Source organism: Lathyrus oleraceus, chromosome 7, assembly GCF_024323335.1.
Source record: "Lathyrus oleraceus cultivar Zhongwan6 chromosome 7, CAAS_Psat_ZW6_1.0, whole genome shotgun sequence".
NCBI lineage: Eukaryota > Viridiplantae > Streptophyta > Magnoliopsida > Fabales > Fabaceae > Lathyrus > Lathyrus oleraceus.
Window position 1 is genome coordinate 278,351,723 of NC_066585.1, and position 17,191 is coordinate 278,368,913.

Below are 17,191 nucleotides of genomic sequence, written 5' to 3' on the forward strand. Positions count from 1 at the left end.
TTAGTCATGATAATCAATCAAGCATCAATCAATTTGTATTGATCTCTCTAAGGCAACTGCTTCTTATCCTGAAAAAATGAACTCAAACATGAGCAGCAAGACCACTAGGACAAGCCTAGGGTCAAAAGGGGATGAGAAAGTCAAAACAGCAAGTGGCAAGTGTCCAAAATCAAGTTCAAACAATCAAGAAACAAACTCAATTGGTTCCACAATCATATCATTCATCATCATCATTTCATAAGCAAAAGAGGTCAAGGCATGGCATATGGAAGCTCATAGAAGTCAACAGCAAGACTCAGTTCAAAACCAAACATAAACAATCCAAAAAATCATCAAATAAATCATGGTCAAACATAATCCATAGCATGGTAAACACACCAAATTTCAGCTCAATTGGATCATGGGAAGTAGGGAAATGAAAATCAGAAAGGCAGGGCAAGTTCAAACATGCTCAAAGAAGTCAACCAAACATGCACCAACTTCAATAAATCATAAATCAGTGATAGCAAATGAGAAATGAATGGGACTAAAACCATGATGAACCTTAAGATGTCTACTAATCACATGTCAAATTTCATGTCCATCCAATAATGTATGAGAATTTCACAAAGCATATGGCAACAAGTGTCACAAAAGTCAACATTTTGGTCAAGCAGGGGAGAAAATTCCAAACAATTAGGAAATGCCATCAATAATTCCATAAAAATCACATGTAAACTATACACCCATAAGTATGTTCATGCAAAAAATCAGACCAAATTGAGTTCATTAGGCAAGGTAGAAAAAAATCAAGAAGTTGGACATCAATGGTGTGACACAAATTGTCACACCCTAATTCAAAAAATCATAACTCACAAACCAGCAAAGATAAATTCACAAACTCTATACCAAAATCACCATGAATGTGTCTAGTTTAAGCATAAAAAATTTGGAAGCCATTAGATAAAGCATCATCATTTCACAATTGATTTGGCAAAGTGTACAAAAAATGGACACATGAACAAAACCCTAGCACAATTAAAAAACCATCCATGCCAAAAATCTGGAAAATATATGATAAAAAACTAGAGATTATGATGAACATTTCACAAAAAACCCCATAAATTTTGGATCAAAAATGATTGACTTATGAATTTTCAAAGATTGGTCACAAAAATGAAATAATTATTGAAATAACATGATTTAACTAATTAAATAAATCTGGGCGTGGCAAAATTGTAATTACTTGGAACTTTTAGTGAAACGCAGCGTTCCAAACAGCCTGCGTGTCACTCAGCAAATGGCGCATGGCAATGTAATAGTGAGTGCATGCAAAACAAAACTCAGCAGCCAACGTGAAATTCTGGAAATGTGAAACTAGGGTTCGTGTGTTCATGCTACAGTGTTCTTCATCATCATCAAATCGTGAAAAAAAAATTTTGCCCAGAAATGGAAATCAAATACATCATTAGAACCAGCAAACATCATGCATCAACATTCCAACAATCAATTTCATGGAATCATGCTATCATGGACGAATCATGTAAAAACATAAATGAACATCAAATTTCAAATCAACATTTCTTCCTAATTACTCAGCCATTTTCAGTGATTTAAAGCTCAATAGAATCAGCATGGCAAGACCTATACAAAGCATAGCATGATTTAGCAAATGGTTAAGTTTGATTTCTTACCAAATCTGAAGCACAGTTGTGATGCAGCTGTTGTTTGGCCATGTTTGCTCGAAACAGATGCTCAAATATGCTTTAGATGATGAATGGATAGTAACTTGTGGCTCAACAATCCTTGGAATGGCTTCAATCCAGATCTGCCATGTGAAGAGGCTTTAATGAAACAGTGCTTTCCTTTGATTACAGTTGAGATACAGGGCTTGAAAATGCTTCCAATGAAGGTGAGAAAAACAAGAAAGGGGGGTTTGAATTGTTTGAAAAATAAGCGCTTTTGCAAAATGAAATCACACAATGATTTTATACTGGTTCGCTTATAACACAAAGCTACTCCAGTCCACCCGGCCAAGGTGATTTCGCCTTCAACAAGGACTTAATCCACTAATCTTGAAAGATTACAAACAACCCCTAAGAGAGAAGAAAATCTCTTAGTCCTCTCAAGTCTACAGACTGCAAAGAGTCACTTGAGGAAATCAAATAAAAATTAGATACAAGATGTGTAATCTAGAGTGCTTCTAAGAAAGCAAATATTACAAACTTAAGAACAAATTTTTCACTTGATAAGCAAAAGCTTAGTGAAATTCTTTGAAGAACAAAGATGTTTTTCTTGAGCGTGATATAATTTCAGTATAGTTTTGGCTAGTGATTTCTTGTTTACTGAATGAGATTTCTTCTCTATTTATAGGAGTTGAAGTAGAGTTGAAGTAGCGTTGAATCTGTTGGATATTGAGATGTAGTTACGCCATTCCATTAATAGCTTCTGCAGTAGACTTTTTCTCTTAGAAGTGACTACTTACCACAAGTAGTATCTTCTCTCTTGGAAGTGGAGATTAACGTCTCTTTCTAATTGAGGAAATCCATTTGCAGAACTTTAACTTGGCTTAAACGTTACTTCATCATGATTAACAATTCTGATTAGAGTCTTTATGTATCTGGAGAAACTGGCTTCTGATGTTATCTCTTGAAAGTTCAGATGGCGCTGATAACTTCAGAATTTACAGAAGGCATTTGTTCAGAGTCAGAGCTTCTAGACTTTACTTCATGTTCAGATGCTTCTGATACTTTGTAGTTTTGTCCAGAGTCAGAGCTTCTTGAAACGAGATTCCACTTTAGATGCTTCTGATACTTGATAATTTGTATCTGATCTTGTTGTGCATCTGATGACATCATCAGATTTATTTCTTCTTTCTTTAGAACCCTGCACACTTAGAAACTTTTCGTTAGGGTGCCATTTTTGGTTTCATCCTTTGTTATCATCAAAATCATGGAATCTGTTGTAGAACAATTTTTGTTCTTACAATCTCCCCCTTTTTGATGATGACAAAACAAATAAAATTATCAGATGAAACATGCAAAATATTAGATCAGATAGACTAAAGCTCCCCCTGAGTTAGTACTAGAGAGTTCAGAAGTTCTTACCAGAGCTTTCCAAGCAATGAGATTTCTGAAAACTTTCTGCAATTTCTTAATTTTAATGTTAGAGTTATTTAATCAGAGCTATTATTTAATCAGAGCTATTTATATCAGAACTATTTCTATAATTGTTGCAGAATGCTTAAGGTTTTAGACATAATTTTCATCAGAGCTATTAATAATTTCTCCCCCTTTTTGGCATAATCAAAAAGGCATAAAAAATAAAAAGAATAATAAAGAGAAAAACATTTCATTAAACAGCACAAAGGCAAACAACAGTCAAAAAACATCAGAAGCAAAGAAGAATATCAGAGCTAACAAGAAGACAGAAGCAAAAACACAAGGCAAGCAAACACAAAAAGAAAATCCTAAGTGCCTAAGGGTTTGGAGGTTGAGGAAGTCTCTGAAGCAACATGGCAAACATGTTCTGGATGTTTTCATTCAGAGCATCTTGCTTGTCCATCCTGGCACGAAGCTCATTCTGATCTTTCTTGATCTCTTGCTGATCTTGCTTGATCTCCTTCAGAGTGTTAAGAATCAGAGGGATCGCAGAGGAAGACTCCCCCTGAATCAGAGCTTGCTGAGCTTCAGCTTCAGCAGCAGCTTGGGCTTCTGCATCTGCCTGAGCCTTGGCTTCAGCTTCCTGAATCCTTAGAAGTTCTGCTTCCTTTGCCAGTCGTTCTTCTTCCAACCTCTTTGCTTCTTCTGCTTCCCTGGCCAACCTTTCTTCCTCTAATCTCTTGGCCTCAGCTTCTCTAGCCAGTCTCTCTTGGAGTCTTTCCTCAGAGTCTCTGATGTAGCCATTTCTGACTTGTTCAGAGATACTCTTCAGCCTATAAGACTCAGAGGTCATCCAACTAATGACTCTGTTCCAGTGTGTCCTAACAGATTTAGGATCATCACTAACTTCAGAGTTTTTAGCCAGAGACTTGATCTTCTGGACTGAGGCTTCTGCAACCTGTATAATGGCCTCCTCAAGGGTAGGTATGGTAAGTTCAGGTTCAGGTTCAGGTGAATGAGGTGGAGAGTTTTGAGGGCTGAGATTTAGAGGTTGAGGTTCAGTTTGTTGAGGTTCAGATTCTGCTTGAAGTTCAGAATCTGCGTCTGGTTGAAGACTAGGGGATGAAGCATATAGTGGATTTAGGTCTAAAGGGTCAGAGTCTGGTCCAGGTACAGCGGGAATAAATGGTGGAGTGATATTAGAGGTGAAGGGATCAGATGGTTGAGTTTCAGAGGGTAAGGTTGTTGTTTGTTGTGGTGGAAGTGAAGTTTGGAGGGGAGAGGTTACTTCAGATTGTCTTGAGGGTTGTGGAGCGAAATTTTTAGCATAAATTTCAGCTATTGTTGGGGAGTTAGGGTCAGAGTGTTCTTGGTCAGAGGACTCTTGTTCAGAGAACTCTTGGTCAGAAGAAGGGGAAAGGTAAGGGGGTGATTCATATTCAGAGGATGAGGAAGAGCTGTGGTGATATAGTTGATTAGGGTCAGAGGTTGTTGTGAAATTTCGAGCAATTTTTAGAACAGGTGGAGGTTGAGAGGTTCTGATGGTTGAAGGAGGGATTTCAGAGGTTGTAAATATTGGTTGAGAGGAGAGAGGGTTAGAGGAAGCCATTATAGATTCAGAAGAGACAGGAGGAATAGACTTACCAGAAGAGACATTCAGAGGTGCTGAAGCTTTGGTGCCAGAGGTTTCTCCAAGTCTGGCTTTCTTTGCCTTCCTTGCTTCCTCAGCTATCTTCTTCTCAGAAAGACCTCTTTTGTATCTGACCAAATCTTCTACAGAGTCCAGACAGTCTTCAAGGCGGAAATCAGAAATATCAATGCCTTCATCCAGACGATCCTGAAGGTAGATAGCAATGGCATCTCTGGGTTCATTCTTGAAGAACCTTTCAAGGCCATGAGGCATCTTCCTCTGATCCTTCAGAGCTTCCCAGGTTACATCCATAGTGGGCTTGACTCTGATGTCTTTGATGATTCCCATACTCCTCAGATTTTTGGCATTCAGAGGCTTTCCCACATCAATTGCCAGATCATCCATACATCTGGTCTTCTCCAGAGCATCTACCAGCCCATGCTCAATGAAGATGTCAGAGAGCAATCTACCCAGAGGAATGTAGGATCTGGGCTTCATGTTATTCCTGGTTTCTCTGACTGAATCCCTCAGATATCTGAAGAGGAGAACAGGGAGGTTGATCGGGATACCCTTCTGAATACAGTAAAGGATGCATTTCTGATCAGCATTTATGTAATCTGAAGAGTTGGAGGCTGGACGATGATGGATTGTTCCCAGAATAATCTTCAGCCAAACTCGGAGGTTCTGATGAAGCTCCTTGTTCTTAGAGGGGTTTCCTTCAACATTTGCTTTGAAGATTGTAGGGTTAATGACTTCTGTGATGTGCTTGGACCTTGGAGGAATATTGTAAATCCTTTTACCTCCAGCTTTCTCCATGTTTAGCAAGGAAGCAATTGATGCTTCAGTGATGACAATCTTCACACCCAGAACAAAAGAAACAATGAACTGGTCATCAGCATCTGCACATCTCCAGAACTCCTTCACCAGAAGAGGATAGATTGGACCATAAATCCTGTCGAAGTAGGTTTCCCAACCTTGCTTGCGAAGATCTTCAGTAAGATCAACACCGTTTCTTCTCAAGTTCTCAAAATCTACCAGCGATTCACACAGTACATCCAAACCTTCAAAGGGAGTTGAAAGGTTTATGTGTTGTTCACGTTCAAGAATGTGAGGTTCTTTGTAGACTGGGGTCGTGGTGACGTCTATAACCATGGGTGTTTGAGTGTTTGAGGTTTGGGGATTAGAAGCGGCTTCCATTTGTTGGGAGAAGTTAAAAACTTCTTGCTCTTGAGGATTCATGAAGAAAATTGATGAAGAAGATGAAGAACTGAAGGAGGTTGCAGAGAAAACTTCGAGAGAGGGTTTAGGGTTTAAGAGTGAGTGAAGAGTGATAAGTGTGTGAAATGTGAGAAAAGTGTTTATATACCTAAGGGTAAAAACACATGCAAAACGACACATTTAATTGCGTTGGAACAGAACACAAGATTTGCACGCTAGGGGGGAAAAATGATTATAGTTAATAAATGAATGTCTAATCCCAACAGTAAGCACACTGCTCGAGGAGATTTCAAGCGTTCTGACCTTTGATTTCTTTTGACAGCTGTCTAGAAGTTCTAGGGTTAGACGCATGTTCCCCACGTGTTGATGTATCTGATCTTCAGGAATACCAAAGGATTTCTGAAGATTTCTAACTCAGATATCTTCTTAACTTGGTAGAAGTATCAGAGTCAGAGGCAGAAGTGTATTTGTTTTTATCAGAGTCTCATTTTACATGTTCAGAGCCAAATTTTACTCAGGGCAATTTTTAATGTTCAGATTTTCTAAGATAAAAAGAAATCTATCTTCAGCTAGAGGCTTAGTAAAGATATCTGCCCATTGATGTTCTGTATCAATGAACTTCAGCGTTACTATCCCTTTCTGAACATAGTCTCTAATAAAATGATGTTTTATTTCTATGTGTTTGGCTCTGGAATGTAGAATGGGATTCTTACTTAAACAGATAGCAGCAGTATTATCACAAAAGATAGGAATGTTACTCTCAAATATCTGAAGATCTTCTAGCTGATGTTTCATCCAGAGCATCTGAGTTGTGCACAGTGATGCTGAGATGTATTCTGCTTCTGCAGTTGATAGAGCAATTGTTGACTGTCTTTTGCTAGCCCAGGAGATTAGGTTGTTTCCCAGAAGCTGGCAATTTCCAGAAGTACTTTTTCGTTCTATTCTATCTCCTGCATAATCTGCATCACAATAACCAGAAAGCCTATACTCTGATGTTTTCTCATACATCAGGCCCAAGTTAGGAGTTCCTTTCAGATACTTAAGAATTCTCTTAACAGCTGTTAAATGAGATTCTCTAGGATCTGATTGGAATCTGGCACAAAGACAGACACTAAAGAGAATATCAGGACGAGTAGCAGTCAGATAGAGAAGAGAGCCTATCATACCTCGATAGAGCTTCTGACAAACCTTGTTGCTTACCTCTTCCTTCTCCAGAATGCAAGTTGGGTGCATAGGAGTCTTTGCAGAGTTGCATTCAGACATATCAAACTTCTTCAGAACATCTTTAATGTACTTGCTTTGATGAATGTATGTGACTTCTGGAGTTTGATTAATTTGAATTCCCAGAAAGAACTTTAATTCTTGCATTAAACTCATTTCAAATTCTGCCTGCATTAACTTAGAAAATTCTTGGCAAACAGAGATATTAGCAGAACCAAAAATAATATCATCAACATAAATCTGGCATATCATGAGATCATTATTAAGGTTTTTACAGAAGAGTGTAGAATCAACTTTCCCTCTGATAAAATTTTGTTCCAGAAGAAAATTGCTCAGACGTTCATACCAAGCTCTGGGGGCTTGTTTTAGTCCATATAAAGATTTTTTAAGTTTGAAAACATGTTCTGGAAAGTTTGAATTTTCAAAACCAGGAGGTTGATTAACATACACTTCTTCTGAAATATAACCATTAAGAAATGCACTCTTGACATCCATTTGGTATAATTTGATAGAATGATTAATAGCAAAAGATACAAGAAGACGAATAGATTCTAACCTCGCGACTGGAGCAAAGGTTTCATTATAATCAATACCTTCTTGTTGACTATAACCTTGAGCTACCAGTCGTGCTTTGTTTCTGACAACTTCTCCTTTCTCGTTCAGTTTGTTTCTGAAAACCCATCTGGTTCCAATGACATGAGTGCCTCTGGGTTTAGGAACGAGATCCCAGACATCATTCTTGGAGAATTGATCTAACTCTTCTTGCATAGCTGCCACCCAATCATTATCTTGAAGAGCTTCATCACAGGACGTAGGCTCAATCAGAGACACTAGTCCCAGAGGAATATCTTCAGAAGTTCTGAAGGTAGATCTGGTTCTAACAGGTTCATCTTTGTTTCCCAAAATCAAATCTTCAGATACGTTGCTACGACTCTTGACTTTCCTTGGAATTTCTGGAGATTTAATTTCTTCAGAGTCTGGAGTGACAGTTGCTTCTGGAGTTTTCTCAGATTCTACCAGAGTGATCTCTAAATCTGCAAACTTTTCAACTAGCTTTGACTTTTCAGAGTCAAGCTTATCATCAAATCTAACATGAATTGATTCCTCCACAATTTTGGTTTCTGTGTTGTATACTCTGTAGCCTTTAGAGCGTTCTGAGTATCCTAACATAATACCTTTCTGTGCTTTGGAATCAAACTTGTTCAGATGTTCTTTAGTATTTAATATAAAGCAAATGCATCCAAAAGGATGAAAATATGAAATGTTGGGTTTTCTTCCCTTACACAGTTCATAGGGAGTCTTTTCCAGAATAGGTCTAATAGAGATTCTATTTTGAATATAACACGCTGTATTTACAGCTTCTGCCCAAAAGTGCTTTGCTACATTTGTTTCATTGATCATGGTTCTGGCCATCTCCTGGAGTGTCCTATTCTTCCTCTCTACAACTCCATTTTGTTGTGGAGTTCTAGGGCAGGAGAAATCATGGGATATTCCATTAGAATCAAATAGTTCTTCAAAATCTTTATTTTCAAATTCTCCACCATGATCACTTCTGACTCTAACAATTTTAGAGTCAAATTCTTTTTGCACTTTAGAACAGAAACTTGTGAATACAGAGTGAGACTCACTCTTGTGCTTTAGGAATTTTACCCATGTCCAGCGGCTGTAATCATCAACGATTACAAGTCCATACTTCTTTCCATTGACTGATGCTGTTTTCACAGGACCAAATAAGTCAATGTGAAGAAGCTCCAGAGGCTTGGAGGTAGAAACAACATTTTTCTTTTTAAAAGATGTTTTTGAAAACTTTCCTTTCTGACAAGCTTCACACAGAGCATCTGAAGAAAACTTCAGTTTAGGTAAGCCTCTGACTAACTCAAGTTTAGTTAGCTGAGAAAGTTTTCTCATGCTAATGTGGCCTAAGCGTCTATGCCATACCCATTGCTCTTTGTGAACTGACATTAAACATTTAACATTTTGATCTTTTAAATCAGAAAGATTTATTTTATAAATGTTGTTTTTCCTCTTGCCTGTGAAAAGGACAGAGCCATCGTTCTGACTAATGGCTTTACACGTTTTTTGATTAAAGATTACATCATAACCGTTATCACTTAATTGACTTATGGATAACAAGTTATGCATTAATCCTTCTACATAAAGAACATCAGATATAGAGGGAAGAGTACCGTTACCAATAGTTCCGGAGCCTCTGATCCTTCCTTTCTGATCTCCTCCAAAGCCTACGAAGCCAGCGTCTTTAAGTTCCAGGCTTTGGAACATAGACTTTCTTCCCGTCATATGTCGCGAGCATCCAGAGTCCAGGTACCATGACTGGTGTCTGAACTTTGCTGCATAGGATATCTGCAACATAGATAATCTTATCTTTCGGTACCCAGAATCTCTTGGGTCCTTTCAGATTAGTTTTCCCAGAGTTTCTTACAACTTTGGGTCTTCTAGCATTTTTAAATTTGTGTTCTTGTGTGTGTGTGTAGTGGTATGAAAAAGGCGATTTAATTAGGTTACTGGTAGAAGTTTTATCAGAATCAGAATCATACCCAATTCCCCTTTTATTATTCTGACCTACTCCATAAATCATGGATGCCATAATACTCCTATTTATCCCATTCTTCAGAAATTGTTGAAAGGCTTCTTCATATTTATAAATAATTTCATTTGAAGTTTGTGGTGCTTGAGACAACACTTCTTCTAATTCTAAGTTTTTCGTTTTAGCTTCATCTCTTTCTAACGTTAAAGATATGATTGTATCATCTCTTGTTAGAATTGTTGTCTCAAGTTTACTACACTCTTCAGATTTTGCTTTAAGAAGACCTTTAATGTTTTTAACTTTTTGTTTTAATTTCTGAAGAGAGGTAAGAGTTTCTGATAAACATGATTCTAAGTCAGATCTAGAAAGTTCAGAAAATACCTCTTCAGATTCTTCATCTGAGCTGCTGGATGTGGTAGCCATAAGAGCTACGTTGGCCTGTTCATCAGAGTCAGATTCTGATGATTCGGATTCACTATCGTCCCAGGTGGCCATTAATCCCTTCTTTGTTCTGAAGGCATTTTTCTTGAAGCTTTCTTTCTTAGAGTTATCTTTCTTCAGCTTGGGGCATTCATTTCTATAATGACCTGTTTCTTTACATTCAAAACAGGTAATATCTTTATTAGGTTTACCTTTTGAAGTTGACTCTGATCTATCCCCTCTGGGTCTTGATCTTCTGAAGTTGTTGTTGTTCCTTCTTTTCCAGAGTTGCTTAACTCTTCTGGTTAGTAAGGACAATTCTTCTTCATCATCAGAGTCTTCAGGTTCAGAGTCGTCAGTATCTGCAGTTTCTGCCTGGAGAGCTTTGGTTCTGTCTGACTTCCGTCTTTCAGGTCTGGACTTCAGCGCCACTGACTTGTTCCTTTTCTGAGGCTCATCCTCCTCTAGTTCTATCTCATGGCTTCTGAGAGAACTAACAAGTTCTTCAAGGCTGATATTGTTCAGATCCTTTGATAACTTCAGAGCAGTAACCATTGGTCTCCATTTCTTTGGCAGACTTCTGACTATCTTCTTAACATGATCTGCAGTCGTGTATCCTTTGTCTAGCACTTTAAGACCTGCAATAAGAGTTTGGAATCTGGAAAACATAGCTTCTATAGCTTCGTCATCTTCCATCTTGAAGGCTTCATATTTCTGGATCAACGCCAGAGCCTTCGTCTCCTTGACTTGGGAGTTTCCTTCATGGGTCATCTTCAGAGAGTCAAGTATATCTTTAGCCGTCTCTCTGTTGGTGATCTTTTCGTATTCGTTGTATGATATAGCATTTAGAAGTATTGTTCTGGCCTTGTGATGATTTTTGAACTCACGTTTCTGATCTTCTGACATTTTGCTTCTGGGAACTTCAGCTCCATTTAAGGTTGGAGGTTTGTATCCATCTGTGACAATGTCCCAGAGGTCAGCATCATAACCCAGAAAGAAACTTTCGATTCTATCTTTCCAGTAATCAAACTTTTCTCCATCAAAAACAGGAGGCTTGGCATTGTAAGAATCTTTCTCATTTGAGTGGGCCATTTGTTTTTCTCGCACTGGATCTCTCTACACGGTTAAGTGTTTGATTTGAAAATCAATAACAGAGCCGGAGCTCTGATACCAATTGAAGGTGAGAAAAACAAGAAAGGGGGGGTTTGAATTGTTTGAAAAATAAGCGCTTTTGCAAAATGAAATCACACAATGATTTTATACTGGTTCGCTTATAACACAAAGCTACTCCAGTCCACCCGGCCAAGGTGATTTCGCCTTCAACAAGGACTTAATCCACTAATCTTGAAAGATTACAAACAACCCCTAAGAGAGAAGAAAATCTCTTAGTCCTCTCAAGTCTACAGACTGCAAAGAGTCACTTGAGGAAATCAAATAAAAATTAGATACAAGATGTGTAATCTAGAGTGCTTCTAAGAAAGCAAATATTACAAACTTAAGAACAAATTTTTCACTTGATAAGCAAAAGCTTAGTGAAATTCTTTGAAGAACAAAGATGTTTTTCTTGAGCGTGATATAATTTCAGTATAGTTTTGGCTAGTGATTTCTTGTTTACTGAATGAGATTTCTTCTCTATTTATAGGAGTTGAAGTAGAGTTGAAGTAGCGTTGAATCTGTTGGATATTGAGATGTAGTTACGCCATTCCATTAATAGCTTCTGCAGTAGACTTTTTCTCTTAGAAGTGACTACTTACCACAAGTAGTATCTTCTCTCTTGGAAGTGGAGATTAACGTCTCTTTCTAATTGAGGAAATCCATTTGCAGAACTTTAACTTGGCTTAAATGTTACTTCATCATGATTAACAATTCTGATTAGAGTCTTTGTGTATCTGGAGAAACTGGCTTCTGATGTTATCTCTTGAAAGTTCAGATGGCGCTGATAACTTCAGAATTTACAGAAGGCATTTGTTCAGAGTCAGAGCTTCTAGACTTTACTTCATGTTCAGATGCTTCTGATACTTTGTAGTTTTGTCCAGAGTCAGAGCTTCTTGAAACGAGATTCCACTTTAGATGCTTCTGATACTTGATAATTTGTATCTGATCTTGTTGTGCATCTGATGACATCATCAGATTTATTTCTTCTTTCTTTAGAACCCTGCACACTTAGAAACTTTTCGTTAGGGTGCCATTTTTGGTTTCATCCTTTGTTATCATCAAAATCATGGAATCTGTTGTAGAACAATTTTTGTTCTTACATCCAATAGGCTGGTAAATGATGGAACAAACAAGCACGTTCGAGCTCCTTGAGGTTTTCAGCAAGAATTTCAAAAATGAAGAAATTGTGAGTTTGAGAGAAAAGAGTTTTTTGATCTGTTTGTGAATTGTGTGCTAGGGTTTTCAGAGTCCAAATGAAGTATATATTTGCTGTTTAGTGTTTGTATTAGTTGGTTAATGGAAATGGTAAGCACAATTTGCATAATGACATGTAGTTGCTAATTTTTTGATTTCCACTCATGTTACATGTCCCTGTGCTAACAGCTGCGAAAATGGGCCTCAAACATGTCCAAAATGTGTTTTCATAACATTTTCAATTGGTAGGAGGTGTTGGAATTGGTTAATTTGCAAAGTCAATTTTTCACTTCTCTTGAAATAATTCAAGTCACTTCAAAAAGTGCCATTTTGATTGGTGAGTTTTTGGTAAATTGTGATGACATATTTGGAAAGAGGGCATCAAATGTGACTTGTAGCAAAAAACCCCATCCAATTTGGCCAAATGGTTTGGAAGATATGCCACTTTGAAGTTCAAAAATTTGTGAGAATGATTTGATCATAACTTGCCAACCATACATGGGAATTGAGTGTTCTTGGACTTTTTGAAAATGGGAGAACAAGACCTTCAACTTTCATGTTGGGCAAAAATTCATTTGAAGCTTGTATCATGATGTAAGTTTGAGGATCAAGACTTTCCATTTTTGGCAAATTTCAATTACAGGTCAACTTTCTATTTTTGGAAATTTCTTGTCTGGCTTCAAATTCTTCCATGATGATGTTTGACATGTTATATGAGGCCTATATGGACATGAATGAACCCTCTCAAACCAATTCCCACCATCAAATCACTGATTAAATGCACAGTTGACCAACAGTTGACTTTCTAGGGTTTCTGGTGGACTGCACACTGACTGATGACTTCTGAGCAATCAAAACTCGACCAAACCACTTCAAAAGGACCCCTAGGTCATGTGAACATGTTGGACCAACCCTAGGGCCTTGTCTCAATGGAAATTTCACTTGCTTGCTTGACTGACTGATCTCCTGACCAGTTTGACCTAATCTGACTGATGATCTTGCACTAGGGCAAAGGAACAATGCAATGCTATGCAGTGGACTATGTTAATGCTATGACCTAATATGAGAATGTATGTACAAAAGGTAGGTGCAAATTTGAGGTGCTACAGCTGCCCCTATTCAATCAGCTGGGAACCCGAACGGATGAGAGCAACGGCTGTCAGACTTTCAGGGTAAACAGGGATTGAATACCAAAGAACCGTAGAAATTTGCACTGCTGGATATGATACAAGAAGAACCAAGTCATTTACCGACGACGACTGCATGACAATTTCAGAAAAGCGAAACCATTTACCGATGGTTAAAAAACTGGAAACTTGATATTTACCGATATCAACTTCAGCGAGACCATTTACCGATGGCTGCTGGGAAACAACTTGATGTAAAAGGAAGCAAGACCATTTACCGATGGTGGCTTCAAAGCAATTTGATATTTACCGATATCAACTTCAGCGAGACCATTTACCAATGGCTGCTGGGAAACAACTTGATGTAAAAGGAAGCAAGACCATTTACCGATGGTTGCTTCAAAGCAATTTGATATTTACCGATATCAACTTCAACAAGACCATTTACCGATGGTTGCTGCAACTGAGAATTCGATATTTACCGATATCGAAGAGAACGGGGCCATTTACCGATGGCATCTCTGCTTGGAGAGGAACAAAATAATCTTTGTGGAATCAGACAAGACGTTTACCGACGACTCTTGGAGATCTTGATTTTATCAACAAGGAAACAAAGCAAGACCAGACATTTACCGATGACTGGGATGAGACTCGATGTTTACCGACATCAAAAGATGATGTTTACCGACATCCAAAAACGACCCGACATTTACCGATGACTGGGATGAGACTTGATGTTTACCGACATCGAAAGATGATGTTTACCGACATCCAAAAATGACCAGACATTTACCGATGACTGGGGAAATACTTACTGGGGGAGGAAAAACAAAAATTTGTAACCGGGAACCAGATAGGACATTTACCGATGACTCTACTGGGGATCTCTAGCTGGGGAATTATCAGACATTTACCGATGACTGAGGAAAAGACGCGATGTTTACCGACATCGAAAGATGATGTTTACTGACATCAAACAAAGACGACCAGACATTTACTGATGACCGGAGTGAGACTCGATGTTTACCGACACCGAAACAATGGTGTTTACTGACACCAAAAAATGACCAGACATTTACTGATGACTGGGGTGAAGACTCGATGTTTACCGACACCGAAACAATGGTGTTTACTGACACCAACAAAGAACACACGCGGGTGTTGACATGACACTTACCAGTATCACAAGAACGACATCTTAGATATGCCAAGGCAAGGCTGGCCACTTGCTGGGGGTCTCACTGAAGAGAAACAAACTTTTTGTCACCAACGGGTGAGGAAATAAACCTCTGTGGGGATATCAATCTTGAATGCTGTCAGGAGCAACTGTAGCAGGCGTGCTGTACCGATGTTGAACAAAATGATCCGCCTCTGCCGGGGATACAGTCTGATTAGGTTAACACATGAATGCATATGTTTGAATTTTTTCTATGGCGTAATGCTCCATTTAGAATGGGAATGCTACGCAGTTTTGAGGATGCAATGATCACTATATGCAAAATGCAAAATGATGAAAACTCCGCCGGGGAATACACAGGACGACTGTGCTGAGAAACCATCAATACAAATCTGCTGGGGAGAAAAACAAGGCAATTGCCGGGGAACCAGCAATACAACTCCGCTAGGGGGAGACAAGGCAACTCGCTGGGGAGTAATAAAGCAACTTGCTACTGACAAACCGGCAACTTTGCTGGGGACGGCCCAACCAATCCACAAGTAGGATAAACTCCGCTCTGGGAAATAACTGCTCCGCTGGGGAAGATAAACCAGGCAACTCTTTGGGGATAATACTCGACGGGAGTAACAAGACGATTTTATCGAGGCGTGACAAAGCGGCTTCACTGGGGAAAACTCGAACAAACCTCAGGTAGGATAAACTCTGCTTTGGGGAATATCTGTTACTCCGCCGGGGACGACCCATGCAATCCACAGGTAGAATAGATTCAAGCTGGGGATGCACATACCGATCTGATACTGAAGCCTGTCCACCCCACTGGTAGGATGAACTATGCTGGAGAAATATTTCATGAAGCCTGCTCCACTCGGGGAAGACTTAACCAATCCATAGCTGGGATAGAAACTTTGTTCTGGGAAAAAACTGCTGGAGAATGCTCACAGGTGACGACCTGCACAACGGAATAACAGATGCCCCAGGGGATACATGGGCAAGATACGCTCAAATGTCCTCAACATTCAAAATGATTTTCAAATGTTTTAATCTTTTGCACGTTATTGTTTAGCCTTCATGTTTTTTATATGCAATGTTTATCAAAAATTCGGACGTTTTTGCAAACAAAACAGTAAAAGTAAAAAACAAGAGAGCAATTTATCTGAATAACGACTTTTATTGATTGAAAATGTGCCTGAGAAGGCAAAATACATTGGGAAGCAATTCCTAGGAAGAGGTAATTGCGCACAAAAGGAAAATAAACTATCCTAATGGCAATGTGAACACGGCATCCACTGTTTCCCAACTCTGTTATAACTCATAGATCATCAGTTTTTTCCCAACTCCTTGCTTTCTGAGAAGACTGACTGGACCGATCACATCTTTCGAGATGGCAGCTGACGAAGCGCGATGAAGTACAGATAACTCAGACTGTAGTCTTCGCTCTAATCCCTCTTTTGCCTGGACCGCCCTTTCGGGTTTTCAATCCACCGGGATACCCCTTTTTGCCTAAGCCGCCCTTGTGGGTTTTCGACTTACCGGGTGTACAATTTTTTTCATTTTATCCCTAATTTTTGCCCGAACCTTTTCTTTCTGTTTTTTGGTTCGCCGGGATGCCCTTTTTTGCCTGGACTCTTTTATTCTTTTTGTCTAGCGGGTCAATTCATGCGAAGTATTTTTTGACTACATCTGAGTTAACAGGGGACAGAAAATCTTCACCATCCATAGTTGTGAGCATCAAGGCTCCACCGGAGAAAACCTTCTTCACAACATACGGACCTTCATAATTAGGAGTCCACTTGCCCCTGTTATCTGTACCGGGAGGAAGGATCCTCTTCAGAACTAGATCACCAGTCTGAAATGTTCGAGGATGCACTTTCTGATCAAAGGCTCGCTTCATCCTTCTCTGGTATAATTGCCCATGGCACACAGCTGCTAACCGTCTCTCTTCGATAAGGCTTAACTCGTTAAACCTTGTACGAATCCACTCGGCTTCGTCCAGCTTGACATCTAATAATACCCTCAGAGAAGGGATCTCCACTTCAACAGGCAGGACTGCTTCCATACCATACACAAGGGAGTAAGGGGTTGCCCCGGTCGACATACGTACTGAAGTACGGTATCCATGCAAAGCGAAAGGCAACATCTCATGCCAGTCCTTGTACGTCACGACCATCTTCTGCACAATCTTCTTGATATTCTTATTTGCCGCCTCTACAGCACCATTCATCTTTGGTCTGTAAGGAGAAGAATTGTGATGTTCAATCTTGAAATCTTTGCAAAGCTCTTTCATCATCTTGTTATTGAGATTCGAACCATTGTCAGTGATGATTCTCTCAGGGACTCCATAACGACAGATGATTTCCTTCTTAACGAACCGGGCAACCACTTGTTTGGTGACACTAGCAAAAGAAGTTGCTTCTACCCATTTGG